The sequence below is a fragment of the Panthera leo genome, chromosome A3, assembly GCF_018350215.1.
Source record: "Panthera leo isolate Ple1 chromosome A3, P.leo_Ple1_pat1.1, whole genome shotgun sequence".
Lineage (NCBI taxonomy): Eukaryota > Metazoa > Chordata > Mammalia > Carnivora > Felidae > Panthera > Panthera leo.
The window spans coordinates 59,309,766-59,333,264 of record NC_056681.1 but is presented as its reverse complement, the minus strand read 5'-3'; the positions used below and the strand labels follow the sequence as shown (position 1 = coordinate 59,333,264).

The 23,499-nt window shown below is 38.8% G+C and overlaps 2 protein-coding genes across 10 annotated transcripts in view; one reads left to right on the top strand and one right to left on the bottom strand.

Moving 5' to 3' along the window:
- Positions 1-3,108, bottom strand: part of CHST10 (carbohydrate sulfotransferase 10) — a 30,099-nt gene extending 26,991 nt beyond the window's left edge. The window contains exons 1-3 of one of the 3 annotated variants that reach the window (XM_042931987.1): positions 2,885-3,108; positions 1,621-1,642; positions 874-937 (exon numbers count right to left, since the gene is read on the bottom strand). The gene's annotated coding sequence lies outside the window, so the exon portion shown is untranslated. Of the gene's footprint in view, positions 1-873; positions 938-1,620; positions 1,643-2,702; positions 2,722-2,884 lie in introns of those variants that run through there. The other 2 variants (XM_042931986.1, XM_042931988.1) reach the window with 2 other exon arrangements.
- A 128-nt stretch (positions 3,109-3,236) lies between these two features.
- Positions 3,237-23,499, top strand: part of NMS (neuromedin S) — a 45,981-nt gene continuing 25,718 nt past the window's right edge. For all 7 annotated transcript variants that reach the window (XM_042931981.1, XM_042931980.1, XM_042931978.1 and 4 more), the window contains exons 1-2: positions 3,237-3,412; positions 21,343-21,447. The gene's annotated coding sequence lies outside the window, so the exon portion shown is untranslated. The remainder of the gene's footprint in view (positions 3,413-21,342; positions 21,448-23,499) is intronic.

Here is a 23,499-nt window from a genome sequence, read left to right as displayed (position 1 = left end):
TGAGCTAAAGGGCTAGGAAGTGGCCCAGATAAAGCATCCTGTCGAGGGTCCTTTACTGAGCTGGCAACTCCTGAGTCCCCACCCCCACCACATACATACCCCAGGGAAAGGATCACGAGTCCGGTGTTCAGTTTTTAAAACAGTAATTCAAAACATAACCAGGCACTAAGGCAAACTTCAACAAAAAAGCCTGGTAATGCACAAGGAACTGGTAGCCTTTGGGGGATTGATAGGAAGAAGGGAGATTAGGTAGCTGAGGGCTGGAGCAACTGGGGACATTCAACAATCAACTATTCCGTATCTTTGTATTTGGACCTAAAATGTCATTACCTAATCAATAAAATCACTAAAAATGACAAGGTAGTAAGATAAAATATTGTGTATGAATTTATAATATATATATAAAGTGCCATGACAGTCGCTGTGACTTCTAAATTCATAGGGCTTCTCTCAATCTAAGTTCAGAAATTTCCTTTGTCTACTGGGCCATTAATCATTACTAAAATTTACAGTCTCAGAACGACTGATCAGCCTTAGTTACCAGGATGAAAACATACCCCTTACTCTGTCCAGCTGAAGAATGTGTCTGAGACAGATTCTCATGAATAACAATAACAAACAGCAAACGCCTGCCTGGGGCTATCTACACTTCAGGCACTGCTCTCAGCCAGTACCAAACTCACTTAATCCCAGGCTGAAGAGGTTGCTTCTATTATTATATTTCAGGAAACATTTCTAAGTAGAAGTGTACATACTCCTACTTAAGGCTTTTAAATTTCCCAAAATTTCCATACAAGCAAGAAAAGAGGCAGTAAGAATACTAAATGACAGGAATCTCAAATAACTAGTGAGATCACATTCTCCTTCACGCACCTTCTGAAGCCTGGGGTCCACATTTCCTTGAAGTATTTGCTCTGCCTGAGGTTCTTGGTTCCTCCTGTCACCGTATAGGATAATTAAAAAAAAAAACAAACAATAAGCACCATTAAAAATGATAAGATCTTATGTAACACAACTTGGTTTATATTTTGGAAACAGTCAACCACTTTGATTATCCAAGTACAGTTTGCACAACAGGTTTCTTACAGAGGTGGGTTGTATATGGAATTTTTGACAAATGAATAAATATTCTAAATGTACCAAAAGAAGTACCTGTTTAAAAAACTCATGTAAATTCATACAAAAAATGAAATAAGTTCTGTTGCAAAAAATAATTAAATCCTGTTATATCTATTTTATGTTTGACATAAAGAATGTTATAAAGAATTCTTTGGGTAAAGAATTCCTGTAGAGGATGATGGGATGATGAAATCTTCCAATGCAAGATGTTCTTTGGGTTTTGTATTTCTTTAGGCTTTAACATCCTGGCAATTTCTAGCCAAATGACACATCATGAATGAGTAACTGGAAACAAGCCAAATGCGTGGAATTAGAGATTACAGATTTAATAGAGTTGGCTGACAAAATAAACATACAACTCATTTAACACATAATACAACCCCAACTGCCTGGGATGCATGTAGCACAGTCTAGCTGTGTTTCCTTTTACTCTTAAGAGTTCAATGTTAAAATTAAAAGCAATTTCACGTTATGCAGATGGAAAGATGAAGCTTTACGTACTCACATCCAGATTCTTCCAGACCTATATCAGAAGAAAAAAGACTCTTCATTCCTGCAATCTCAAAGGTCCTGAATTCACCTCTCCCCCATTTCTATTTCTAGCTTTCTCCCACCCTTTTATTGTACAACCTCAAGCATTTGAAAAATGATCTGAATATAACTGCAAATTGCCTGGGATATTTCCTGATTCTTTTCTTTCTTTGTTCAGTTTTGCAAGCACTCTGGTTTTCACTTTGGGTAAGGAAAGAATTTTCCTCTCAGGTATTTCTTTGAGATTCTATTCTTTCAGGGTCAAGAGCAAAGATGGAAATTCCAATTTTGAGCCAAGATGGGCTCAAAATGGGAGGGGGGGGTTAGTTTCTCTTTGTGTCTTTTCTTTTTAACCCAGTCACTGAAAATTTCAGAGTGAATAAGTAGGTACTGGAGATCAGCAAGCCCGAGCTAAATTGAGCTAATTTTAAGAATGTCTGAGACATTTCTCACTCTGGCAGTTAAAACTGACCAATACCCAACTCTTTATGGCCCAAAGCCCCAGCCTCTGGGTGTTTCAGACAAAAAAACTCTTTATGACAGTCCTCCCGCTTAGCTAACCAGACAGAACCTGGCTGCACTGCCTTCTATTCATTCACTGACCGGCCCTTTCCTGCCTTTAGAGACTTGGAAAACAAAAACGACAGCTTTTGGAAAACCTGGTTCATCTCCCTAGCCAGAGGTGCAGAAATTTATACCTCAACCTCCAACTTCTGACCAGTCCTTCATTATCAAAATCAGGGCTGAGAGCATTCTGGAGCCTATTTGGCAGGAAAGATGCGTTTCCAACCATCCTTTCCCCTCTCACCCACCAAAACCGTGCTTAATCGTGCACTTAGGAAAGGGTGCACATGTTCCTTCTTCCCTGCTCTCTCTCACTCTCTTTGCATGCTCCTTGCACTCAAGTGAAACATTTTCTTTCTCTTTCCACCCAATCACAAATGCAAATTCTCAGCCAAAGATGAAAGAAGTAAATTATAGATCACCAAATATCAATCATTCCACCGGTCACACCATCCCGCAACAAGGACGCCGCCTTATTGCATAATTACCGTGATGAAGGTTCCTCTCATTAATCCCACCAACTAGAGAGGTCTTCAAGTCACCAAAACACACTGGGATGGTGCTCACAAAGAAAGACCGGTTCACCCCGTTTTCCTGTCCACCCGGGACGGGGTGGGGGTCGGGGCCCCGGGGTCTACGACACCCACACCCCGTCGGTCCCCGAGCTCACCCTCCGCGGAGCCGGAGCTCGCCGGGGTCCTCGGGCCCTTCCGCAGAGCTGGCGGCGAAGCTCTGCCCGGGCCTCGCGGGCCTGGGGCCGAAGCGCGCGGGGGTCCCAGCGTCCCGGGAGCGCGGGAGGCCCACCCCGCCCGGACGCCTCGGCGCCGCCACCGGCGGCCTCCGTGCCGCGGCCCGCCCGGCCCGGGATGAGGCGGCGCGCCGGAAGGAGGAAGCCGGGAGCCCTAGGCCCTCTCCTGGGGGCGAGTTCGCCGCCGCCCCACGCGGCGCCCGCCCGCGCGCGCCGCCTAGCCTGCTGTGCGCGCCCCCGCCTCCGTCCCCGGCCGCGCGCGCCGCCTGGGGCCGCGCGGGGAGGCGCGGGACGGCGCGGGGCGGCGGAGGGGCCCCGGGACCCCGTCAGCCCCTGCGCATCTCCGCCGCCGGATCCTGCGCCCAGCTCTTGCGCCTCCCGTCCTCCCCCGGAAAGAAATTCCATCCCAGGAAATTACAGAGAAACGTGCGGCCGACATCCAGAAAACAGGTATAATGTTTGAGAACGAAAAAAATCCCAAACCTGGGAAAACGAAGAAAGGCCAAACTTGGAAAAAGACAAAACTGCTTGAGTTTGGGATACTTGCCAGCATTTTCTGATCAGTCTACTTTGTAAAAGCTTGACCTTTAGTTCTTCGCGGACCTCACTCTGCTGATAGTCTGGGGGATGTAATTTTGTTGTCTAGGTGTAGTTGATTAATACGCAACTGATAAAGGCCAGAACAGTGTACAGCCCTAGAGCACTGTGACTTCTTAATCTGCAGAAATGGATAGGACTTTAGGGTTTAGAGCCTGGTCTAGAAGTCAACCCCAAAGCTGTTGGGGGTTTTATTGCCCTGGAAAAGATAAACTAGTTTTGTTTTGGTCTAACTTACCTGTTTGTTAACTGTCTTAACTATATGTGTATCTTTTTAGCAAATGGGGTAATAGAGATATGTGTGCACACACCCGCACACACATGAATACATAAAACTTATCAAGCTTTTAAGGAGCCAGCCTCTTTTGGTCTACCCTGTGGGTGCCCTTCCTAATGAGTTAAATAGAATATGGATGGAGCTCACCATTTCCGTGTAGCAGGATTCTCACACAGAGCGGTGACAACGAGGCATTTCTTTCCAGAAAGCAACTTTATTCCTGCTGGCACCGCTCAGTTGGGTGTGTACCCAAAGAACTGAGCCCCCCAACGTCCAGTGGCATAGTTTTTAAATACACTTTGTATTTCTTTGGTAACAGTCTGATTAAGTAATCTCAGTTTACAAGGTCATGAGGGATGTTGTCACTTAGGTGCATAGCCAGCTTACCTTGAAGTTTTTTGGGTTTTTTTTTCCCCTTTTCTCTCTTTTTTTCTCTCCTTAGAAAGGGGACCCTACCACATCAGAATTTCACTTTTTACATGATTACCAACCATCGTGGCTTAAAGATAGCAAGGTGGTTTACTTGGTCCTTTGGTCACTCATCCCAGTATTTATTAAGCCCTTACTTTAGGCATTGTGGTTGACATGAGACATGTGGTTTCTCCTTGAAGATTTAAATGGTCATACATACGTGGGAGATACACAATAAGAAATTTGGAGTTTAGATGAGACATAGAACATAATCCAGGGTTTATGGGTCCAACCAAGCTCTAGGAATTAGGCCTTGTGTGTTCAGATCTTTACTGTACCACATACAGCTTGTGACCCTGTCAAGTTCTTTTCCCATATGTGTCCCATTTTCCTCATCTATAAAGTGAGGATATGGTACTATACAATATTGGAGATAGTGCCTTTAAAATACATAGCACAATTCTCTCCCAGTGGTAAATATTACAATAAACATAAACTACTTTCATTGTTATTATTTATTGCATTCCCAGTGTGCTGTTCAAATATTAAAAGATACGGTTCTTTCTAGGGGTTTACACATTGGTGACAAAAATGACTGAGTATTTTTCTTAGGGTATTTGCAAGTAATTCTAGTTCTTTTTGTTTCTATAAATGAACTTCAGGAAAGCATTATTTAGTCTCTATAACAGAAGGATAGTTTCTAATGCAGTGGTTCTCAAAGTGTGATTCTTGGACCCCTGGGTCTGTAATGCCTTAGACTGTTTTCCCATTAATGCTAAGACATTAGTTGTCTTCACTATTTAGACATTTTTTTCTGATGACACAAAAGTAATGGTGGGTAAAATTGATGCCACTTAGCATGAACCTTGGCAGTGGAATAAAATGAGATTGGTGGTTGTCTGCAGGCGAAGCTCTTCATGGTGGTTTGTGATACTTTTTTTTTCATGGAACACCATTTTTACTTGAAAGAAGAGCTGACAGACAAACTGTGGTTACACAGACTTGGGTATTTGGCAGACATTTTCTCCAAAATGAATGAAATGAGCCTGTCACTTCAGGAAAACAACTGATGCTATCTATTGCCAGTGATAAAATTCAGGCTTTCAAGTGAAAATTCAAGCTTTTGGAAAACCTGTATCTGCCACTAGGAGTTTGACAGTATCCCAATATTTAAAGATTTTTTTCTGATTAAATCAGTGGTGATGCTAAAACCTTTTCTTTCTTACTCTCTTTTCTTTCTTTCTTGGTATATTGAATATTGATAGATTGTGGCTGAATAAGAAATATCTGTATGTTATATATTTGGCCGTTTCCCTGATTTCTTGACACAGAGCTCCTAAAACTTTGTAATTTCCACAAAGATAGGGGTGACAGGAACATCTTTTGTTCTAATATTTAGCCTTTGTTCCTGGTTCCTGACACAAAGCTCCTAAATCTTTTGGAATTTCCTGGGTGATAGTATTTTTTGTTCTAATCAGTCAACTCTAGCTAGCTTCAGATGGGGATTGGTCACCACAAAGACCAAACCTTGATTAGAAACCTGGGACTTTCAGCCCCACCTCCCCCAACCTCTGGGGGGAGGTGTGGGGCTGGAGAATGACTTAATCATCCTGCCTGTGGGATGAAACCTCCATAAAAACACTTAAATCATAGGGTTTGGACAGCTTCCATGTGGGTAAGCTATCGAGGTGCTGGAAGGGTGGCCATGTGGAGATGGCATGGAAGCTCTGTGCACACAGACAGCCTTGACCTAAGAATCTCTTCCATTTGGCTGTTCTTGAGTTGTATCCTTTATAATAAATCACTAATAAGTAAACTGTTGCCCTGAGTTTTGTGAGCCATCATAGTATAATCAAAACTGAGGGTGGGAGTGGGGGTCATGGGAACCTCTGATTTGTAGCCAAGTCAGAAAGCGATACAGGTAACTTGGAGACCCAATATTTGTGACTGGCATCTAAAGTGGGAATGTCCTGGGGCGCCTGGGTGACTCAGTCAGTTGGTTAAGGGTCTGACCGGCTCAGGTCATGATCTCACAGTTCATAGGATTGAGCCCCACATCAGGCTGTGGGCTGACAGCTCAGAGCATGGAGCCTGCTTCAGATTCTGTCTCCCTCTGTCTGCCCCTCCCCAACTCGCACTTGGTCTCTCTCGCTCTCATTCAAAAATAAATAAACATTTAAAAATAAATAAATAAAGTGGGAATGTCCTTGTGGGACTGAGCCCTTAATCCTGTGGAGTTTGCCACTAACTCCAGGGAGTCTCAAAATAAAGTTAAATTGTAGGATATTCAGTTAGTGTCTGGAGAATCAGAGAATTGATTTTTGATGTTGGAGAACATCCAGGCTGATGAATTTTAATGTCACAGAGTATGAGAAGTTCATGATAGGGTCTTAGATTCCACACTGCATTAAACTTTAAGATACTACCACTAGCTGAGTTTGGGTTTAGTGTTAAAGAAAAACACGCAAAATTATCTGAAAAGATTATGAAAATACTTCTTCCTTGTCTACTTTTCTGCATGAGGAAGGATTTTCTTTATATTCTTTCACCAAAATAACATTGCAGCAGATTGAATGTAGAAAGGACAGTGTATATGAATCCAACTATCTTCTAACTGAGACATTAAAGAGATTTGCAAAAAAAAAAAAAGCTAAATATTTGTTTTGGAAAATATAGCTGTTTCTCTTTAAGATTGTTATTTATGGTACCCTATAACATGGGAATATTATTATCTTCAAATGAATTAATGTTTTAAATTTCTCAGTTTTTATTACTAATACCATAAACTTGGATAGTTATAATCCAGATTAACAAAAGCTCTTTGGGGTTCCTTGATCATTTTTAAGAGTGTAAATGAATCCTCAGATCAAAATGTTTGAGAACTGCTGTTTAAAAGAAATTCAAGTCCTTAATGATAAAAACATACCAGATTCTTTTACCTTCCACAACCGTAAAATGTATATCTTTAAAGTCAAGGCCAGAGGTAAGACTAGGGAATAACAGAAGTTAACCACTGGCTCAAAATATTGCCACCTGTTGGAACCAAACCAGTGGAATAAACAAATAGATGCATCTAGAGAAACCTAGATGCCTTTTATGGGGTTATGGGTTACATGAAAAACCATTCTCCTATGAGAGTAAAAATTTGCCAGTTCCTCTGACCATTCTGTGGTACTAAGATTTTATAAATTTCTCTCAATACTTCATTTTGGGTTAAGCACAAAATGGACTTGGGGTCTGTTAGTGTCAGATCCTAGAAATTGAAATTGTTTTCCTTCTTTGGACTTCCCGAGCTCCTCACTAAACCACAGAGAGGCTCCTGCTTTTTCCACGTCAGGGCCCTGGCCAGAGACGGTTGCCACAATACTGGCTAGCCCCTTCCTGAGTTCTCATCTCAGTGTTCACAGTTGACATCAGCTACTCACAGACCTCCTTGGGTTTTCTTTAAAAGAATGTGTTTGGAAATTATTTCTCAGCCATCCTGGAATTTAAAGGCAATGGAAAATTGCATATAGAGAGCACACATCCAAGTTCCTATTCCCGAGCCTATTGAAAAATTGCACTTGACTCCCTTGGTGGGTGTATGAGGAGATACTTAAACAGAGTTGAAATGAGATTTTTCCCAGGTTAAGGCTTTAGGAGAGCTGTAGTGGCCACAACCAGGCATCTCTAAGTAGTTCTAGAACTGTGAAATTGTTCGGTTACTAAGAGGGCTCTTAGGAGATGTGTAGAGATAGGAATTATACAGACCCGCCAAGTTGATGGCCCTTTCCAATTTATAGAGGGCCATGTAATTCAAAAGTTGTTTGTTTGTTTGTTTGTTTGTTTGTTTACCAGCAGATGGTGGAGGGAAATAGACTGTCTTTTATGCTGTGGCCCTCAGAAAACCTCTAATGAGTTTATTATGGTCTTTATGGGGGGTTGTTTTTTCTTGTTAATATCTTCTCCTAAACTAGGTAAAATATGATAGAGCTTCACATTAGGAAAAAGTCACCAGAAGATTTTTTTCATATTTTAATTCTTTTTTTAAGTTTATTTATTTATTGAGAGAGAGAGAGAGAGAGAGAGAGAGAGAACGAGAGAGAACAAGCAGAGGGAGAAAATTCCAAGCAGGCTCCACACTGTCAGTGCACAGACACGGGAACTGTTAGATCATGACCTGAGCTGAAATCAAAAGAGTTGGACACTTAACCGACTGAGCCACCCAGGTGCCCCTCATATTTTAATTCTGAGACCTCTTTAAGACCTACATTTTGAATTGTTGAAAACACATTTTAAATATTATTAAAATGAGAAAAACCAAAGAGGTGCTGAGCTGTTGAGATGGGAAGACACATCCTACTGTCAGGTTAGACTATATTCTCAATGTAATTGCCTAGGGATAGAAAATTGTATTGGAAGTAAGGTGACCACACAGAGTAAGATTGGGCCATATGACTAAGCCAGTGAATATACACAAAAGTGATCTAAGCCACCCATAGGGCTCACCATTGGGAACATGCCATATGATCCTGAAGTTTTCTTCCCCTGACACATGTCCTAGAAGGTAACACACAGAATAGAAGCAGCTGTGATTGCTAAGTCACCATTTGGAGGAAAATTACAGTACCTGCATAGAATAAGACAAACATGAAATCAGTATTCATTGTGGTAAGCCAAGAATAGTTCATGGTATGTGCCTTATGAAGCACAGCCTATCCTAATATAATATTCTAGTTAAGTGATAAGCACACTGGACTGAAAGTCAGGAGACTTAGGTTCTGTGAAGTTGAACTATAAGAAATTGCTGATAATCATTAGTTTTTGATGTTCAAGAATGTCAGTTTTACATGATTCACCCTTATAGTTACACTTCTGTGACCAAGTGATATGCAACACTGAGTAATCCGCCAATCCCAAAGGTATCTCATTTTTCTCATTTATAAACATCAGACCTCATAGACATCTGTGCAACATTCCACCCACTAACAGCAGAATACACATTTGTCTCAAGGATACATGGAGCATTCTTCAGGATATATATCCTATATGCTAAGCTGTAAAACAAGCCTCAATACATTTAAAAGGGTCGAAATTATGCAAAGAAAGTTCTCTAACCATAATGGAATTTAGAAGTCAGTAACATGAGGAAATTTGAGAAATATACAAATTAAATTGAACAACACAATAACCAATGGGTCAAAGAAGAAATCACAAGACATTAGAAAATACTTTCAAATGAATGGAAACAAAAGCACAGCATACCTGAACTTATGGAATATACTGAAAGCAGAACTCAGAAATGTATAGCTATAAATGGGAACGTTACAAAAGAAAAAGATCTCAAAATTTAACCTAATGTTTTACTTTATGAAACTAACAAAAGAACAGCCAGCTAAACCCAAATCAAGAAAAAGGAAGGAAATAACAAATATTGAAGTGGAAATAAATGAAAGAGAAAATTGAAAAACAATGGAGAGAATAACAAAAAATTCGTTCCTTGAAAAGATCAACCGAATTGATACACCTTTTTCTAGACTGACCAAGAAAAAAAAGAGAGAGGAATAAAATTACTAAAATCAGGAATGAGAGGGGAGACATTACTACCAAGACTATAATCGTTGGAGAAATCAAAAGGATTATAAGTGAATACTTGAACATTTGTATGCCAACCAATTATATAACCTTACATAATGGACAAATTCCTAGAGAGACACAAACTATCTAAAATTGACTCAAGAAGAAAATCTGAATGGACCAATAGCAAGTAAGAGATTAAATTAATGGTTTTAAAACTTCCAACAAGGAAAAGTCTAAGCCCAGGTAATTTTACTGTTGAATTCTACATTTAAAGAAGAATTAATACCAATCCTTCACAGCTTCTTTGAAAAAATGGAAGAGGATGGAATACACCTCAACTCATTCTGTGAGGCCAATATTACCCTGAAACCAAAACTAGAAATAGGCATCACAAGAAAACTACAGACCAATATTCTTATGACTACAAACACAAAAATCCTCAAAAACATACAAATTGAATCCAGCAACATATATAAAGGATTATACCCCATGCCCAAGTGGGATATATCTCAGGAATACAAGATTGCTTTAGCATCTGAAAATCAATTAATGTAATATACCATGTCAATAGAATAAAGACAAGTCACAAGACTAAATAGAAGCAGAAAAAGCATTTGACAAAATGCAACTCCCTTTTATGAGAAATGCATGCAACACACTGGAATAGAAGGGAACTTACTTAACTTGGTAAGTGGCATTTACAAAACCCCACAGATAGCATCGTACTTAAAATAGTGAAAGACTGAAAGCTTTCCCCCAAGATCAGAAACTAGACAAGATGTCTGCTTTTATTATTTCTACTCAACATTTTACTGGAGGTTCCAGGTAGGACAGTTAGGCAACAACAACAACAACAAAAAAAATAGTATCCATACTGGAAAGGGATAAATAAAACTATTTCTATTTTAGATGACATGATCTTGCATATAGAAAATCCTAAGGACTCCACTAAACTATTAGAACTAAAATGAATTGAACAAAGTTACAGTATATGAGACCAACCTACAAAAATCAACTGTATTTTTATAGACTAGCAATGAACAATCCAAAAATGAAATTAAGAAAACAATTCTGTTTATAATAGCATCTAAAGGAATACAATTCTTGGAGATATATTTAACAAAAGAGGTATAATACTCTGAAAACTATAAACATTTTTGAAGGGAATTAAAGAACACCTAAATAAGTGCAGAGACATCCCATGTTCATGTATCAGGAAATTTAATATTGTTAAGATGGTAGTACTCTCCAAATGACCTGCAGATTCATTGCAGTCCTCATCAAAATTCCAGACGACTTCTTTGCAAAAATTGCCAATGTGACCCTCAAGTTTGCATGGATATTCAAGAAACTCAGAGTAGCCAAAACAATCTTGAAAAATAAGATCAAAGTGAGAGGAATCACATTTCCCAATCTTAAAACTTACTACAAAGCTACAGTAATTAAGAGAATGTGGTACAGGCATTAGAATAGACATATAGATCAATGGAGTAGAATCGAGAGTCCAGAAGTAAACCCTCACATTTATGGGCAATAGATTTATGACAAGGTTGCTAAGACAGTTAATGGAAACAGAATTGTATTTTCTACAAATGGTGTCAGATGACTGGATATCCACATGAAGAAGAATGGATTTAAACACCTCTGTCATAACGTATTCAAAACTTCACTCAAAATGGACCATAGATATAACTGCAAGAGTTAAAACTAAAAAAAAAAAAAAAGCTAGCAGAAAAATAGGCATAAATCTTTGTAACCTTGAATTAGACAATAGTTTCTTAGATATGACACCAAGAACACAAGGTCAAAAAAAGAATTTTTTTCATTAAAATTTTAAAAATGTTGTGCTTTAAAGAACACTATCAAGAACATGAAAAGACAGTCCATATAATGGAAGAAAATTGTTGCAAGTCATATATACCTGTTAAGGGACTAGTGTCTAGAATATGTACAGAACTCCTACAATTCCATAATAGACAAAAAAAAAAACTCAATAAAAATGCACAAAGGATCTGAATAGACATTTCTCCAAAGAAGATATGCAAATGACCAATAAGTGCATGAAAAGATGCTCAACATCACTAATCAGTAGGGAACTTAAGATCAAAATCACAAGAACATACCACTTAACACCAACTGGAATGGCTACAATCAGAAAAGACAATAACGAGTGCTGATGAGTTGTGGAGAAATGCAACACTCATACATTACTGGTAAGAATATAAAATGGTGCTGTTGCATCAGAAACTAGTTGGCGGTTCCTCAAATGTTAAACTTAGGGTTCCCATATAACCCAGCAATTTCACTCCTGAGTGTGTACCCAAGAGAAATGAAAACAAGCCTACAGAAAAACTTGTACATAAATGTTCACATCACTATTTATAATAGCCTAAGAGTAGAAACATCTCCATCAAATGGTGAATGAATTAACAAATTGTGGTATATCCATACAGTGGAATATGACTTGGGAAAAAAAAAAAGAAGAAGGAATGATATGGATGAACCTTGAAAACATGTTAAATTGAAAGAAGCCAGATACAAAGGACAACATGTTGTATGACTCCATTTAAATGAAATGTCCGAAATAGGCAAATCTGTAGTGACAGAAAGTGGAATAGTGGTTGCCTGGGGCTGGAGTGAAGGTCAGGAATTGGGAGTGAGTATTAGATACAGGGTTTCTTTTTGGGGGCAATGAAAATATTCTAGAATTAGATTGTGGTGATTGCTCTACAACTCTGTGAACATACTAAAAGCCATTGAACTTTAAGTGGATGAGTTTTAGGGTATGTGAATTATATCTCAATAAAAAGGTTAATTAAAAATGTGAATGTGTAGTGATTTAGAAAAATACCCTCACTTATATTGCAGTTCACCTCATTGTATGTATCTGTTGAACAGAATAGTAGATGGAAAAATGCTCAGCTAATAGGAGATGTGATTTCCAATCTGGCTTTCATGTAGAGTCTGGTAAATCAACTTCTGAGCCCCAGTTTTCTAATATGAAACCAATATGTTATTTTGAATAACTGCTGTGTTCCCTTCCAGCTTTAATAGCCAATTATTCTATGGAAGCTAGATCTGAATCTGTAAAGAGTTGTTGTGGGGGATGTACATTTATATCTGGGTTTAAGTCCTGTAATGAAAATAGCAAAGTATGGAAAGAAAAATGTCAGAAGCATTCATCTAAGAAGAAAATAATATGGAGACATAAGGAGAAAAAAAAAGACAAATTTTTTTGTCTATGTGACATACGGTTAGGTAATTACCCATCCAGTTGGTTGAAAACACAATTATTATTTTCTTTCCAATCATGGCAAGATGGGACCTACTTTTACATCTCTTATGATAAGGAAACTGCCAATTAAAGTTACTATTATCTTTTTTCATACAATGCTACTCAGAATGCAACATAGTGCTAGAGTGGCACTTTGAAAAATTGGCCTGCACTTCTGGTATTGAGTTCATAAAGCATGGGAAAAATGTATCTTGGTCAGACAAGATGTGTTAATAAAAAACATGAATTGACTGTAAGTATCAAGAATGAACAAACTCCTGATGTCTTATACTAAAGATTGTTTTAGGATCGTTATCAGAAAAGCTCTTACATCAGGTGGAAGGTTGGAAATTCACCATGCATATGCTCTATTTTATTTACCATCCAAATCTTCCGCTAGTAATAAGTTAGGGAGGTGCATTGATTCTTCAAACCACGAGAGCACTATTTGGTTCCCAGCTACTGTTGACTCTCAAACCTGGCTGATCATCAGGGATCAGTGTAAAGATAATTCACATCAGTGGCTCTCTCCCCTAGAGATTCTCATTCACTAGGTAAAGCCCGGACCCTAATATTTAAAATCTCCTCAGATGATTCCAGTGAGCAGCCAAGTTTGGGAATACTTGTCTAATTAAGGCCCTGAATTACTGGATAGCCTTAGTGCTTAAGTGCCACTGACTGAAAAATGCTTTTGAGAGAGGACTTCAACCCCTTCCATTTTGACTTCAGTCTGTACCTTCTAATTGATTAAGTTCTTTCCAGCTTATCTCTTAACTCAGGCAAAAGACTGTGTGGGTACAGCATCCTGTGATGGGAACTGACACTATTCCCTCAAGCAATAGAGACCCCCCTGATGCCAGCAAGACCCCACATATTAGGCCTGACCTTTACTGCCAAGCTGCATGAACCTACCGACCTTTGTCCCACATTTCCCTTATGTAAACCTAGAAATATTTCCAGCACTTTGGAGATGGTCTTTGAGATGTTAGTCTGATGTCTTCCCAGTGTTGTTAGTGTTACTGAAATAAATTCCTTTCTTGTTTCACTGCCACTCATGTCTCTGGCTTTGGATTTTGTCAGCAGGAATGAGTGGGCCGAACCTGGTCTGTTTGGGAGCCAGATGCTGTTGTATCCCTGTGCCCCAGTTACACTATGTTAATTTATATTTACTTTTGTGGACAGGACAGAGAAATGCTACATTAATTGTACTAAAACTCTTTTTACAAAGTGAAAATAGTAATCATGCATCCATATGATTGATTACATACGCTTTCTTTTTCAGCACCACATTCAAAGTTTTGGCCTAACCCCCCTTTTGTTTCCAGAGTCTCAAGAGTCTCTGGCAAATAGGCTGCCATTATTAACCTATGCTCTTGATCTTGATTACTTGAAAAGTCTTAGGATTTAATGATTTGAAACACACCGAAGAATACTAGTGTTTTATTTGTATTTTCCATTTGGTCAAAATCTGTTTTGTTTTCCCTTGCCTTAATTGAATCACTTGTGACTGGTTGTTCAAAAGCTCTTCTTCAATGTTGGCCAGAGGTTTTTGACAGACAGTAGTTCAATGGACTGGAATAGACTATTGCAATGTATGCACTGGTTGCAAAAACCTTACCTACCTTTGGAAATTCTGTGATTTGAGAGGTTTGATAACTTCCTCTGCCTTGAATTGACTTGCTTTGTATACCAAAGACTCAGTTTCAATACTGCATCATGGTGGTATGCCTTTTCTTTGTTTATGAAAGTTGGTAATCCAAATTCAAGTTAAAATTCAGCCACATTTGGGGCCACCAAAGTAATTTGCTTAACTGAGATGACAGTGGAATGAACAGATGCCTTGGCTGAATGAGTGAGTTTATACATGTGTAGCCAATGACAACTACGTGACAGCCTTCTCTTCATTCTGGTGGCTGGCAAATTTCTTTTGCTATTGATTATAAGAGACAGACATGGATGTAGGTGATACCCTAGTTCCTAGTAGAAGTTAAAGAAAAGAATGTTTTAAGAGGGGATACTACTTACAACTTTCTGTTGAGACCACTCTCTTAAAGCCCATTGATAACGAGATTAGTTCTACAGACATTTATCAAATGCTTACTATGTGCCAAGTATTATGCAAGTGCTGGAGATCCATAGATGAATAATAATAGTAATATATATAGCAAACGTTTATATAATGAATACTATATGTAAGCAACATTCTTCATACTGCACACAGCAACCTTTTAGTGGGTCACAAGAATCAATTTAGTGCTTCACAACCATCATTTGAAAAATGAAGAGAAATAAAGTAACAGAGTGGTTCCCTCGTATTAAGATTAGGCCATTTTGGCATGGACATTATTTTGAGTTAAAACAATCAAACCCAGCAGATTCAGGAAAAGGCTCTTTATCTCTCCATTAACTGTCTGCTAGTACAAGGAAGAGAGCTATTAATAGAGATTCTTCTTTACCCAAGAAATTTGTCTGCATAATAGGGTACCTATGTTTTCCAAACATCTCCTTATACCTTCCTGCTAATGTTCTTTCTCCCTTTTGTATCCTCAGAGTCCTACCCGTCTCCTTAGCTTAGTGTCATGTTGCCTCATTGTCTTTGGAATTTCCATGTCTGTGTGGATTCCCTGTGTGTGTGCTATTAAATTTGACTTTTTCCTATTAATCTGTGTCTAGTCAACTTGATCTTAGACCAGGTAGAAGGGCCTTGAAGGGCATAGGAAATTTTCAACAACAGTAAGGATTGTTCCATAAAACTTTTATTTCATACACACCTATACTCATACATCTATGTCCAGTGGGTCACAATATAAAATTTATTTCCTATTGTTTTGGTCAAAATGGTTTAAAAAAATGTTTACTTTATTTTTGAGAGAGAGAGAAAGAGTGCAAGCAGGGGAGGGACAGAGAGAGAGGGAGACACAGAATCTGAAGCAGGCTCCAGGCTCTGAGCAGCCAGCACAGAGCCCAATACGGGGCTCAAACTCACAAACTGGAGATCGTGACCTGAGCTGAAGTTGGACACTTAACTGACTGAGCCATTTAGGCACCCCTGGTCAAAACAGTTTTAAAGTCACTGATCTGGAACACTATTACTAGAAGCATTAAAATGGGTTAATTACAGATTCAATTTTTTAACAGATATAAGGCTATTTAGAATTTTAATTTTTTTATATAAGTTGGTTAGTTATCTTTTGGTTAGTTGTGTTTTGGGGGAAATTTTCCATTTCATCTGACTTTTCAAATTTATTTGCATAAAGTTATGCATAGTATCTTATCTTTTTTTAATATTTGTGGAATCTACATTAACATCTCCCTTTTCATTTCATACTGGTCATTTGTGTTTTCTTTCTTTTTTTCCTGCCCAATCTTGCTAATATTTATACCTTATTGTTATTATTTTTAAAAATTTTGATTTGTCGATCTTATTGATTTCTTCTGTTGCATGTCTGCTTTCTATTTTATTGATTTCTGCCTTTATCTTTTTTCTTCCTTTTTATTATTTTCTGTTCTTTTTTTTTTAAGTTTATTTTTATTTATTTTGAGAGAGAGATAGAGAGCAAGCAGGGGAGGGGCAGAGAGAGAGAGAGGGAGAGAGAGAATCCGAAGCAGGCTCCATGCCATCAGCACAGAGCCTGATTCAGGGCTTGAACTCATGAACTGTGAGATCATGACCTGAGCCAAAATCATGAGTCAGATGCTTAACCAACTAAGCCACCCAGGCACCCGAGGTGCTGTTCTTTTTAAGATAGAAGCTTAAATCATTTATTTTCAGCTTTTCTAATATTTACATTTAAAGCTGTAAATATCCCTTTAAGTACAACTTTGGCTACTTTCTATAAGTTTTGACAGAATACTTACCTGTCAAGTCATTCCAAGTCATATGGTTTTAAGACTCCATAAAAACCTACATTTTGCTCCTTTTCCTGCTTCTATTCCTTACTAGGACCTGCACCCCCACTTTACACATGCCTTGTAATGCAAATAGCATATGTCCTCCTTGTAAGGGACAGGAGTTAATGATTTCTCTGGAATAGATAACATCTAAGGAAGGACCAGGTGAGAATGATCAGAGGAAGCTGTCATATGCATATTCCAGACCACAGATACTAGAGGGCTCAGCACCATGGCCCTCTGCCTCCAAGGAATAACACTTGGGCCCTCGACTATGTTCTAACTTGTTCTTGGATGCCTGAAAGGACAAATTCACTGGATCACAATCCTCAATAAAAACCCCCAGACTCTGAACAAAGATCAGACACATGCTCCTTTCCACGTCTCCCAGATGCTTCATCTTTATCTGTTCTCTCTGTATGTTCAATAAACTCTGCTCTCACTTCCTGCTGGTTTGCATTTGATTTCCATCCTTCACAAAGTCAAGGACCCTCTTCCTGCAGGACCCCATCTGTGTCTGGCCTGCTGGTGTCAATAATTCAATGGTTCTGTTTGATTTGTTCTATTTAATTTCTTTCAGCTTGAGGAGTATGGCAGCATAATTTTGTGACTATCAGAACAATAGTCACAATTTCCCAAATCATTTCTTATTTAAAATATATCTAACAAAACATCTTTTGGCATTATCTTATGAAATAGCTTTTACCAGGAGACTGTGGTGTGACCCCAACAGGTGGAGGCGGCCATGCAGGCAGTGAAAGAATTTGCCCAAGGCAGAACAAAGGAGATAGCAATGTATTGAATACATTGTAAAGGAGTAGTGGGCAGGACAGCAAAGGAAAGTCTGCCAGGAGGCAGCGTTGGGGGGGGGGGGGGGGGAGTTCTTTAGTTATGGGAGGGAGTGAGGAAGTATGGGAACAAATGGAATTTTCCTTTTTTGGTAACTATGCCCTGTTGTAAGTAGCCCATTTGTCAACTGGGGCCTATGGCTATACTGAAGTCAATCACTTAATAAGCCTATTTGCATTCAGCCTGGTGGTCGCTTGTGGGTCCTTTTACCTTCCTCGGTTTTCCATTGCTCAAGCCTATTGCCTAAAAGCAGCCTTGTGGAAGCACATTTTGATTCTTCCCTGCTTCTATAAGAACTATGAAATGGCATCTCGAATTCTTCTTGTAAGATATGAGCTATTAAGTGTTGCTTATTCATAATGTCTGTGGGCAAATAAGGACATGACAATGATCCTCTTTTGTCTTAATAAAACCCAATATATTAAAACTTTCCAGAAAATTGAAATGCTATTATAATCATGGCAAAACATTAAGACAACCAATTAGAATTATGTACTTTTGATATAAAAGTTTACTTTCAGGGCACCTGGGTGGCTCAGTTGGTTAAGCTTCTGACTCTTGGTTTCAGCTCAGGTCATCATCTCACAGTTCATGGGTTTGAGCCCCACATAGGACTCCGCAGCTGGCAGCAAAGAGCCTGCTTGGGATTCCCCCCCCCCCCCGCCCCTCCCCCGCTCACACTGACTCTGTCTCTCTCAAAATAAATAAATAAACTTAAAAAAAAAGTAAAAGTTTCTGCAGTCCAGTTACATCTGTAAGAATAGCTTTATTATGCCAAATAATCTGTTTTTCCAGAGGCATGGAGATAACAAAGATGCTTTCCTCTTTTCTTTTTGGGATGGGATGTCTCTCACCCACTGCTAGAAGGGCCTACATTCTCAAGGCTCAGCACTAGAATTGCATTAGCACTAAGAAAAAAGCCAAGCCCTGGAGACTTAAAATGTATAATATGAAAAGAGGGCAGAATAGAATTATTGACAAATGGAATGTGGAGCTGGGTTGTTTTGCCTCTCTAATTCTGAGTCATTTTATCACATATGAAATGTCCTATAAAGAGTAATTTAACCTCCTGATGTAGATATTGCTTGACTCATGGCACACAGTGGGATAAAAACTGGCCTAGTTAATTGCAGTACCAAATTTTTAGGAAGGAGCAGGACATGGTCTTGGTTGTTGGAAGTCAGAAAATTTGCTTCAGAAGACATCATTTTGCAGTCCTTTGATTCAGCATTTCCATATCTAGGGATTTGCTCTAAGGAAATAACTATTTACATTCGTGAAGCTTTAATTATAAGGATGTCTATCATAATATTGCTTAGAGTTCTATAAAAACTACAAAAAGCCTAAATATTCTCAATTAGGTAATGTAAGTTTGTTATATTGGAATATGATAAGGCCAAAAATGATGCTTCTGATGAATATTTCATTCTATAGAAAACATTCCTACTATATTTTAATTTGATTTTTTAATGTTTATTTCTTTTTGAGAGAGGGAGAGACAGAGCATGGGCAGGGAAGGGGGAGAGAGAGGAAGACACAGAATCCAAAGCAGGCTCCAGGCTCTGAGCTGTCAGCACAGAGCCCAACATGAGGTTCGAACTCACAAAGATTTCATGCAAGATCATGACGTGAGCTGAAGCCGGACACTTAATCAACTGAGCCACCCAGGCACCCCCTACTATATTTTAAAGATACAAATATTATATGTGATGTAATTCAATTTTTTTAAAGGGCACATTGTATATTATATACTGTATGCTTTGGTAAAATACCAGAAGGGATAAATACCAGATGTTGACGGTTGTTATCTCTTGGAGTGGGGATTATAGGTGATTATATTTTTTGGCTTATCTGCAGTTTAAAACAACTTCTTAAAAAAAAGTCTATGCTTTTTGTTTGTAATACTGAAAAATAGAAGCTATTGGTTTATAAATTGCATTAGAGCAATTGAAAGATGAGTGACTATGGACCCTTGCTGTGAGAATTTCCAGCTATCTGACTTGGATGACATTTAAAAAACTGTTTAATTGTTTTTGAATCACCTCATCTGCAGCATAGATAGGAAGGTATTCAACAGAATATTAACCATGATTATGGTTATTGAATATGGAAGAATCTCAGTATTTCCTTCTTGAGTTCAATCAGAGAAGCATACCAGTAGGAATGGGATGTATTACAGGGATTTGGCCTTACAAAATTGTGGGAGCTAGTTAAATAGCTTATACACAGAGGTTATCTCCGCATCCGGAGCTGGGCCTGATGTCAGTAGGGAAGACAGGAAAGAAAGGGCTTGAAATGAGAGAGAGCAGAGACAAGCTGGAATCTGCAAGGATGAACTAAAAGCCACATCAGTTTCTCACCGACTTCACTGCTCTGACTTCAATGATAACTTGAAGAAGATACTTGTGCCTGTTGTCACAAAGCTAATGTGTACCTGGTAGGAGGTAGAAAGCCCAGATGCCCAAGGAGGAATCCAGCAGGAACTAGAAGAGCTGTGGGTCTGGCTGCTGTCTCACACCAAGGTGGGAGGCAGATCTGTGGTATCAGTCATGGTCTGCAACCACACCTGACTCTCTACAAACCAGGTAGAAATACACAGTGGACCCTTGAACAGAGGGGCCACTTATACCTGGGTATTTTACAGTAAAGTACTGTAAATGTATTCTCTCTCCCTTATGATTTTCTTAATAACATTTTCTTTTCTCTAGCTTACTTTAATTGTAAGAATACAGTATATATAATAACACATAACATGCAAAATGCATGTTAATCGACGGTTTATATTATCTGTAATGCTTCTGGTCAATAGTAAGCTGTTAGTAGTTAAGTTTGGGGGGAGTCAAAAATTATAGGAGTGCTGGATGGCTCAGTCGGTTAAGTGTCTGGCTCTTGATTTTGGCTCAGATCGTGATCTCATAATTTGTGAGTTCAAGCCCCAGATCAGGCTCTGTGCTGACAGCACGGAGCCTGGTTGGGATTCTCTCTCTCCCTCTTTCTCTGCCCCTCCCCCACTTGCTCACTCTCTCTCTCTCTTTCTCTCTCAATAAATAAACTTAAAAAAATTATATGTGGATTTTTGACTGTGTGGGGAGTGGGGGTGTTGGTGTCCCTAACCCGTGTTGTTCAAGGGTCAACTGGTACAACCAAATGGAGTAGAAATATATTTCTGAGTATAGATAAACATGGCTTCTGTTTCCTTTCAAGCCCCACATAGGAGGACTGTCTTGTGGCCACACAGGAGAAGGAATTCTAGCCATACAGCTTGACTAAGTTGATACAGTACAAGCTACCATGGCCTTTATTTGCTACTAACCCATGGGAGGACCACGGACAAGTTGCCTATCCTCTATGGCTCCCCAAACCTCTCCAAGATAATTAAAAAAACAGCACTAGCCACTTTTTGTTTTGTATGTATGGGGTAAAGATGAGAAAGACTAGATTTGTAAAATTATTGGGTGAATGTTAGGATTAGTTCCGTATCATCATTTTAAGTTGTTTTATGTTTATTGTTCTGTGACATAGGCCTTCCTCTGGAAATGCTGCTTTCTGTCAAGCCGACTATCAAAACACATTAAATATGAAGATTTGATAGAAAAACGTATATATAAGCCAACAGTAACCCGTAAGGTATGTCAGTCTTCCTAACAAGCAAATGAATACTTTGAGGTTTTCTCCCCAATGGGAAACAATGATAGTATGTCTCTTAATTATGTACTAAAACAATAACTCACGATTCTCTCTTCCATCAAGCTGCAAATATATAGCAAGCAGACTGTCTTTTATAATAATACTGCCCACTGAGCCTAAATACTACCCATTGTCATGTGTTGAGTTGCTGCTATGTATCATGTCCTGGCCAAATGGCTTTTAATACATAATATCTAATTTTCTCACTAACTGTGCAAGGTAAGCATTTGTGCCAATCCAATGTGTGTGAAATAGTATTTAATTGTTTTAACTTATATTTCTCTAATACTAGTCTACTGATCGTTAGGTTACTTCTTCTCTGAATGGCTTATTTATATCCTTTGCTGAGTCCTGGCCCAGGCCATTACCAGCTGTATAAAATTGAACAAGTTATTTAAATCCTTTGCATCTAAGTTTCCTTATCTGTAGAAAGAAATACGTATAAAGGATTACTGTATAAATGTAGAGTAATTTTTAGGATACAGTGTATTCATGTATATTAACTATTATTAATTCATAGCACATATGTTAATTGGTATTTGGATATAAATTCCCATTTGCTCTGTTATAAATATGTTCTCCCTGACAGTGGCTTGTCTTTAAACTTAATTTATAACATATTTTATCATATAGGAGTTTAACATTTTTATAATAATATATATCAGTACTTTAATGATTTCTATCTTTATAAAGAAATCATCTTTCCCTCAAACAATAAAACATTATGACATACCTTCTTCCAGTTGTTTTAAATTCTTTTTAACGTTTATTTTTGAGAGAGAGAGACAGAGCGTGAGTGGTAGAGGAGCAGAGAGAGAGAGAGACAATCTGAAGCAGGCTGTATACTCTGAGCTGTCAGCACAGAGCCAGATGCAAGGCTCGAACTCACAGACCGTGAGGTCATGACCTGAGCCAAAGTCGGATGTTTAACCGACTGAGCTACCCAGGTGCCTCTCTTCCAGTTTTAAAATTTTGAATTTCACATTTAGATATTTAATCTACCTGGAGTTCATCTTTATATGCTATGAGGAAGTACATATCTATTTTTTTTTTTTTTCATATAGAAAGCTGAGCTAGGTCAGACCACAAGTGCTAGTATAGGTAAGAAGTCTGTTGAGAATGGTGACCTCACTTAGCTTGGGTTACTTTCTTGGTTGTTTAATAGTGACCCAGTCAACAACCAGGGCAAAGGATCATAGGAGGGTAAAAGCATGCTTTCGAGGAAACAGCTCTCCCAAATTTCTTTGTCACTGTGGAAATGCCCCTAAATACGGGGGTCTCAGCAGCCTGGGAGAGAAAAGTGCCAGAGGCTACAGAATCAAGACAACCCGCCTTTTATATCATCTTGGAGTTTAAGAGGGTTTTGGTGTGAAGTGTTACATCAACACTTAAGGATGACCCTGTGATCTCTTAAAGGTGTTGGTACAATGCATACTTTCTATTCCATTTCTAATTGGGCCTCCTTGATTTTTTCGTGCTGTGAGATGTGAGGTGACACAGTTGTCCCAACTCCATTTATTGACCAGTTCTCCCCATGATTGGTAACATGTCCCACACCAGAGACCTGCAAAAACCAATGTCTGTCTATGAATACAATAGCTAATATAATCATTTATGTAAAACAGACAATTTCAGGGGCACCTGCATGGCGCAGTTGGTTAAGCGTATGACTTTGCCTTAGGTCATGATTTCAAGGTCTGTGGGTTCAAGTCCTACATTAGGCTCTGTGCTAATAGCTTGGAGCCTGGAGGCTGCTTCGGATTCTGTGTCTCCCTTTCTCTCTGCCCCTTCCTCTCTCATGCTCTGTCTCTGTCTCTCTCTCAAAAATAAATAAACATTAAAAAAAGTTTTAAAAAAAACAGACAACTTCAAATGTTGGCCATCTTGATTTTGGTTTGTGGATTCTAAATGTCCAAAGTTCAAATGCTTCAGAGTTGAAGTGAAAGAGAACTAAATCCTTATTTTCCTTTTGATGACACATTCTAGTTTTTA